This window comes from Etheostoma spectabile, chromosome 13 (assembly GCF_008692095.1).
Source record: "Etheostoma spectabile isolate EspeVRDwgs_2016 chromosome 13, UIUC_Espe_1.0, whole genome shotgun sequence".
Lineage (NCBI taxonomy): Eukaryota > Metazoa > Chordata > Actinopteri > Perciformes > Percidae > Etheostoma > Etheostoma spectabile.
This window is the reverse complement of record NC_045745.1, coordinates 22,320,059-22,328,750: the sequence shown is the minus strand read 5'-3', so window position 1 is coordinate 22,328,750 and position 8,692 is coordinate 22,320,059. Positions and strand designations below refer to the sequence as shown.

The 8,692-nt window shown below is 39.3% G+C and overlaps 1 protein-coding gene across 21 annotated transcripts in view; it reads right to left on the bottom strand.

Moving 5' to 3' along the window:
• The window catches only part of nbeaa (neurobeachin a), a 92,615-nt gene that overhangs the window by 64,208 nt on the left and 19,715 nt on the right, over positions 1-8,692 (bottom strand). The window lies entirely within an intron of this gene.

Genomic DNA, 8,692 nt, shown 5'->3' with positions numbered 1-8,692 from the left:
ACACACACACACACACACACACACACACACACACACACACACACACACCCGTCTGCTCTCTCTCTAATGTGGGGAACGCAGCACTCTCCTCTGTGAACTACAGTCACTCTCAAAATACAGCAGGCATAAAAATGGCCCACTCTACTGCCTCAGATACACACATAACCATGCGAACACACACAGCTGCGGAAATGGTAGACATGGCAACCAACAAGCTAAGAGACCACCGTTGAAGTTATTAAATCAAATGGAACAGAAAAGTGCAATAGGTTATGAGAAGCCAGCAGATGAAAGATTAGAAAAGAAATAAACTAACCACACCGGACTGTGACTATTGTCTTTGCAAAGGCAGAGAGAATGAAAGTAATGGATAACAATGAGATGAGAAGGGAAGAGTAGTGCCCTGTTATCTGAAAGAACGTGAGAGTGAGTGTTGTTAGTGCCAGTGACAGGTTCAATTTGCATCCAGTCAGATATTAAAAGTGGATCTTTATTGTGTACTAAATAAAAGGGTTAATTCTCAATAATTCATTCTGTATAGGGTTAAACAACCTTCAAACAAAAGAAAATACTGTAACTAGAGCTGGGAATTCATTCAACAATATTCTCTGTGCATATCTCGTATTTTAGTGAGATGATGAGATTATTTCTATGGTTTTAATCTAATTTATTATATAACAGTGGAATACATTGCTGGCTTGAACATCAACAACTGAGCCATCTCCATGACAACTGAGTAAACTCCATCCGCTGACGAAAACCATTATTTGGTTGAAAGCTCTGAAAAAAGCTAGTAATTACCTTGACTTGAAGATAAATTTTACAATTTTATATACGATAAACTAATGTCCTTATTTGCTACATTGTGATGCACACACACACACACACACACACACACACAATTTGCGGCTACAACCTCTCTTGGTCTGGTATGATAAGCAGCTTATGGTGGTCAATGTAAGCTAAAAATGTACATTTCTGATTCAACCCACTGACTTTATGAATCTGTCCCACTTGTGCTACTGTTAGACTAGTTAAGCATTATTCCACAATTGTCATTTAAGGATGCTGTTCAGTTAATAAACTGCATTTCCATCCAATGCATTTTTCAGTGTAAACCAGAAGAACCAAATCCAAATATCACAAAAAAAGTTTTAAGCTTAGCAGAAATTGATGAAGTTGATAAAACCCAGTATGTGATAAGGGGAAAGGGACTTAGCAAATACAACATTTGGTACATGAAGCATGTTAATTGTCACTCAAGCTCCTGAAATGAACATAAATGCAACATTTCCATCATATTTTCCACATTGTTTTTCACTGAGGTTTGACTGGAGCCCTTTTAGTTACATTATCTCATTGGACCCTCTTCTTCTGCAATGATTTTATGGCCCCCAATTGAAGGATTTGCGCCATCAGCCTTTTATCTCTATGTGCTCAACTCACAGAACAACAGTAGTTGATGGAGTAGATGAAAATGCACATTCATTTGTGTTTTTATCTGCTTTTTCTGTTAAGATGTGAGCTGAATTAGGATGTAAACCTGTCTATGGCCTTGCTTTAAATTAACTGCAGATGTTTGGATTTAACTGAAATAAAACTGACCCCAACCCTGATGGTGCTGGAACACCTTGCAATAAAACAAAATCGAGGGCAAAGGATCTTCAATAGGGCCATATATTACAATATTGACATAAAATGGAACATTAGCTGCAGCAATAACTAGCAACAGCAGTATTTATTACATGTTGGCCCATTGACAGACTTGGTCTCAGCCCCAGTAAGACATTTAACGTTATTATTATTAGGATTTATGGGCCGTGGCTCTTTTCTTGCTTTAAGTTTTACAAATGCTACCTTTTAATAGGTTACGTTTTTATACTTAGGGCCTCCCCTTCAAACGAACAATCTCCTTATTCTTCTACCTGGTCCTCATTCTTTCCCTCTCTTCAGACAGACTAACTGCCTCTAATTTCTCACTTTCATTCCATGCCTATCTCTCTCTCTCTCTCTCTCTGAATTGAATTGATCCAGTGCACTCAGCCAACGCACTAGCACAGATTAGAGAGGACCTCTGAACAAGGCATGGAATAAAAGGGAGAAGAATTAATTTATCCCACATCGAATTTTCCCCTCTCCTCTGAGGTTCCCAATTATAGAACACGCTGGGGACTACTGCGTCCTACACCATCTACATAACCTGCCATTCTGAAGGGGCTCGATATACCACGCAGCAGAAGCTTAAGGGGAGACTGCAAGGATAGTATTAGAAACTCGCTCACAGCAACCTCAATACAGAAACACACAAATCCCCAGGGCATATCTACACATGTATAAGCACAAGCATAATCTCTCTATGCTCACACTTACCACCCGTGTACAAAGCATCACTGCAAGATGAGAGGGGTGATGCAAACAACGGCAACGAATTGTGTCTCGTGACCAACAATACAGAGAAAAAAGAGGGCGAACGCAGGAAACACAGGAGGAGGAAAAGAACGAAGCGCCTAGATAATTATTATCTCTCCTCCACCAGAAGCAACATCTGGAAAGGAAACTAAAGCCTGGGTGACCCTGCCAAGAGCCTCCTCCTGGACCATGAACATCAGGTGACTTGAAAAGGCAAGGACAGTCAGACAGAAAGAGATGGAAAAAAGAAAGGGTGTGGGAGAAAATATTCTTCAATCATGTTCACATCAAATAGTTGTCCTCCATTTCATCTGGCTTCCATAAAAATGATAGATGCTTAAGCATTTCCACGCCCATTATTTGCTCTAGTAAGGCTTTTAATTGATGTATAAATAAACATGCTGACTAGATGGCAATAAGGTTGATCACAAGCAGCTTGAGCACACTTGAGCGCACTCAAGCGCCATCATCGTCCCTGCTATGCACACGGACAAAAGATCACTAATTAGTTTTATGAGGGAACATGCTTGTTTTGCATAAACACTCGTAACCTCTGATCTTTTCCTTTACCCAGCCACGTGTCTCCACAATGTAAGTTCGTACCCCTCGTCTTTGCGTATAAAACCACATCAACGAGCACACACAAGAGGCCTTTACTACCCCGAGACATACCGTGATGGTTAAAGGACACAGACACATAAACAGAGACCCACATTATGCCACTCGCCTTAGGATAAACGGGCTTGGCAGTGCCACCCCCTCTCTCTTCTAATGCAATGTGAGCACTGACCTGACTGCCTTCTTGGCAACTGGTCGAAGGCATTTGTTTTGGCAGCACTATGACAATGATTGCTCCCCAAGAACTGCTTGTGTCTGTATGTTCCATTCACACAAAAACGTCAAGCGGTTGCTAAGGAAGTAACAACCTCTTTCCCACGATCAATGTTCCACTGGGTTATATAAACATTAGACAGGTACACACTCAAGGTTGGAGTGTGTTTGTGCTGATGCATATAAATTTGTCTGCATGTTATATGCCTCCTGTATACATAATGCGCAGTTGTGCACTGAACACTGGAAATAAACAAAACACATTCAAGATGGCATACTATTGAATATAACATTCCCCTTGTATTGACTAGAGAGAAAACTTTATTTCATGCTTCAGATTATTGCGTGTGTCATTATTGACCCTGAAACACTTTCCATAACAGTCTGAAATGTGAGCAATGAGCATATCATCCACTGGATTTATCCCTGATGACTAATCATCACTTGTTTTGTACAGTGGATACCGCATAAATTTTCACTCACCGATAGTGGTTAATATACAAGTTTTTTAATGCCTTAGGTATTTTGAGTAAAGTATTGATTCTGTTCTGCACAATGAAAGTTAGTTCATTTCAATTTTATTTATAGTGTCAAATCACAACGGGAGTTATGTCAGGACACTTCACAGATAGAGTAGGTCTATACCGTATTATATTTACAAAGACCCAACAATCCCCCAAGAGCAAGCATTTGGTGCAACAGTGGCAAGGAAAAACTTCCTTTACAGGCAGAAAACCTCGGACAAACCCTGACTCTTGGTGGGCGGCCATCTGCCGCTGTCGGTTGGGACACAGAGTGATATCTTTCCTCCTTGTGATTTCTAATTCTGCCCAGCTTTGCAGTGCAGCTTATGCAGACCCTGAAGGAAGCTGGCATTACTCTGCTTGTGTCAGGGAGGTGGGAGTTTGAGAAGGGTGGGGGTCAGTGCCAGGACCGTCTTCACACCACAAAGAGCTTATATGAGCAGGCCCCTCGTCCAGCCAAAAACCAGCTCACGCAAGAGGTTGGTAAAACAAACACTCCCTCTGTCCATCTGATCCTTTCTCACCAGCCATGCTGCTCAGAAAAAGTCCTCAGTCACTCCAGGGGCAATGGCCCTTTTTCCCTGAAGACATTCTTACAGTGTAGATATAAAACATATGATGATACTTATGAAGTAATAATAATAGTAATGATAATAGTGATAACATAAAGTAATAATTCAATCTACACAGCTCTTACATTTCAGGGTCCTGGTATTGTGTATGCTGACTCACTGTCACAATGTTAGCATTGTAAAATCTGCCACTTGAACTGTGGTTAAACCTGCAATATATGATCTTGTGGCCACCAAGGGGCAGCGAGCGGAAAACAGAAGTGATGACAACATTGACATCATCATCTTTTAAGTTATTATCACAAACTTGTTGGCAAACAGTTGCTTATTTACAAATCCAGCAGTTGCAAAGCAACATTACCAATATTCATTCTGTTTTAGCTCTGTTTTTGGTCTCTACCGACTCCTAAAGGGAAATATCTGGCTCTTTAGCTGCTAAATGCTCCACTAAGTTTACCAGATAGTCATTGACTTTGTTCGTCTGCCCTTTGATGTTGAGTAAGTAGTGTACTGTGAGTTTTTAGAACTTTTCTGCTGAAAAAAGCAGCTTGCCGCAACTGAAAACAACATTATGACAGCAGTGAGAGTAAATCAAAACAGTTAAGTTGTGGGCTTGAAAATGAGCTGAAAATCTATGTAAAGCTCTGTAAAACTGAGGGAAGTTGCAGATTCAGGTGATGATTCGCTGTAGATTCATCATTACGAACAACCTCTTTCAGATTGTCACATTGTTTTTACATTATAATTTTACACATTTATTAATTATAGCTACTTTAAGGTTTGTCTCTAAAGCAACTGAAACGACTCGGTTAAGGTTAGGGTAAGATTTTGGCCACAGTTAAGAGAAACTAATGTTGACAGTTGGACACTTTGTATGCCCAATCATCAACTGAGCGGGTTAGTAATGCTATACCAATGCCACAGTATGCATTTGCTTTTGCAAGAGGAAAGTGATTAGTTCCCCTTTCGTGGTTTAGTGTAATTTAGTGTGATAATCCTGACCCGTCTGAGAGAGTAATAGAAAATAAAATAACACATCCGAAAATATTGTGTAAAAATGCTGTCTAATTCAAGTATATAGACCTTAGTCATAGCAGGCATTTTGACTTGTCATATTAGGAATAATCACAGGTGTTACTAAAAATGGCTCAGTTTTATTGAATAATCCCAGTAAGACATGACAGTGCGACAGTGAGCCAACATGAACAATATTAAACCATCATTCATTTTTTGTATTCACACCTGTGCATTTCCACTGTGACGTGTTACATTTCTTCAATGAAAATTGACTATTTCTTACACTGAAAACACAGGTTATCTCTTATACGACCAGCAATCTTGCTATATGCTAAAATAAATATTTTTACCATGGTGTTTTATCACTGGTTTTCTACAACTTATGATCTCGCAGATTTCAAAATGACCCACTTGTTTATCAGTTTTCTTTTTCTATTGCTCTTCATTCATACTGCTGGTTTAAACCTCATTAGTTTTAGCCTTTAAATGCAGCTTTCTGACTTTATATTATTATAGTATTTTGAAAGGTGCTACATTAATTAAAATCCTCATTGTTTAATTGAAAACGATCTCACTCGGATCCACCGCAGTCCATTATGTAGTGCTGTGATGGTACATCAAACGAGCCATTACGCTGGCTGATTACTACTGTTGAATATTGGATGACTCTCAAGGCCAAACCTGGCAAAAGAGGCACCTGTTGCTCATTACGGCTGTCAGAGATGACAGGTCAGAGAGGCGAGTGGATGGTCAATAGCCACCTCATCTGCCTCTGCACATTCAACTGGAGCTGGCATCATCAATATGCAACTTCAAAGCCTCTGAGGGTGAGCTGGAGAGGTGCGGGCATGTGTATATGTTTGTTAGGTGAGTGTTTGTGTGTGTGTGGCTCATTACTCATTTGTGTCCCGTGAGTGAGCCGCGGCCATTCAGTCCCTTTGTGTGCTGAGCGAGTGAGAAGACGAGAGGCCAATCTAGACATGAGATCACAGATTATGCACTTAACGCTTTGCCGAGAGGGCTCAACAGAGCGCAGAAGAGCAAAATTGAAGGAGAGAGAGGGAGAAAAGCAAACAAGAGAATGAACGCCCTATTGCAGGAGGAAGCCAATTGGAAGAAGAGAAAACAGTGACGAGAAAGTGTGTGTGTTATAGAAAGCGGACATGAGAGATTGAGCAAAAAAGACAATGAGGACGAGACGACGGCTGGATGCTATTGTGCTTCCTTATCAGGGTGGCAGAGCGATTTTATTGCCCACAGCCTTACAGCGGATGACTTAGTGCTTTGATGATGACCCAAGCAAATCTCTAAAAAGATATGGATTACACTGGGGCTAAAATGGCCGCTAAATACTCAATAATCCACATTTGGTTTTCTGCATGACTTCTTTTGGTAAACAGCATTGACAAAAGCAGCATTATTTCACTGGCTCAGATTCATATATTTAGGATAAACATCTCCTCTTTTCCAAGGCTTTAGTGCAAGGATTTATGTGGGCTCACTGACAAGAGTGACAAGAATATTTAGAGCTAAAAATATATATATATTGGCAAAATCTGTTCTAGCGAGAGTCATTGAGGCACTGAAATGATGAATTGATTGATTGATGACTCTACTGTTGATTATTTAGTTGTTTTTTTATTGCTAAATGATTGTGGTCACAACTTTAGCCACATGTGCAAAACTTTAACTACAGTCTGCACTACCAACATTCACCTGAGCTAAACAGATAAACAGATCACCTGCAAAACTCATTCCAAACAACACAACTCTTATATCTCAAAACAGGCTCAGTGCAGCCAAACACTCAAGACAACACACACTGTCACTCAGAACACACAGAGTAAAAACACTAGTACCAAACACCAATCCAGAAATGAGAAAATTCTGATCTTACAATTTGAATAATTTCAAATTTTGAATAATTTCAAATTTTATCACAAATTTAAAAAAAAAATTAAAAAAGGATGACATTTTATCACTTTTTTAAAATTGAATAACATAACCAGTTTTTAGTAAACAAGAAGAAATGAAAATCCGCAGTTTGCCTAATAAATATATATTTTTATTTTGCTTGTAGTAATTTACGTAATTACTGAAAAACAGTTACAAAGGTATGTAATAGTAACGAAAAATTGTGAAGCTAATCCTGCCTCTCTCCAGCATCAAGTTTTCATCATCACAGTTGATGTCCTCTCTTGCCATGCATCTGCATCTCTAAATATCTAAATACAAATAATGAGTTTTTATTGCTTTCCAAGCTTAGACATTATACCAGGACATATTGGTATCTTTGCTCTTTTACCTGTTCACTGTATCTCTCGAATTGTACAATGTATAGGCTAACTATTTTATTCTTCATAAAAAAATAAAAAAGTCTTACTGAGTTTTCCGTATATATGGAGTATGTGATCACTAACACGTCTAAAACAAGACACCTGCTTAGTAAATTCAGTGTTAAACTAAAGTGTGGTCATGAACTGCTGCTGTGCAGAAGGTGGTTAGAGTTTTGCATGTTGTTTAGCAATCAAAAAAAACTCTAATCCTCGGAAAATAATCAAATGATAATTTAGGTAATTTTTCATGGAAACTGCCAAACATTTGCTGGTTCAGTTTCTTATTTTTGCTACTTTGTATTGTGTTACATGATAATAATAGGAATATCTTTGGTGCAAATTTTTCATTTTCTTTTCTTATACCAATATTATAATAGATAAATGGAAAACAACTAAAAAGGATTAGTTGAAGCCCTAGGTTAGTAACTCTGGAACATTGCGGTGAATAGAAAAATTAAGAGAGCAGTAGAGAAGAAAAGTTGCAGTGGAAAAGGGCAGCATATGCGTCTCTGCAACTGCCTCTGTGATTGTAATCACCAATGACACGTTGACTGACTGTAGCCTCCAGACACAGAGGAAGGAGGGGGGGAGCCCCCTGGACTGCATTACCCATGGGCCTTTGTACCAGTGTCTGCACAGATGGCAGATGGGATGACACATAGCCCCCACTCATGACACCCTGTTCAGAGCAACAACCTCACAATCACACAGTGAACAAACACACACCGCCAGTCAGCAAAATAAACATTAACAGCCATGAGCGTACGGAATATCTAAGAGATGTTATGCATGAAGTGTAGGGCTTTTACCTTAGATTTAGAGGGAGAGAGAAGTCAAGTATGCTGCAGAAATCATAGCAGAGCAGTTTTAGGTGGTACGCAGAGAAAAACAAGGTTTCAACACATCAAACGCTGCAAAAATACAATTACATTAATCCACACTGGGAATATAAAGGTGGTTAAGGCCAAGACAGATGTGTATGTGTGTGTGTGTGTGTGTATGT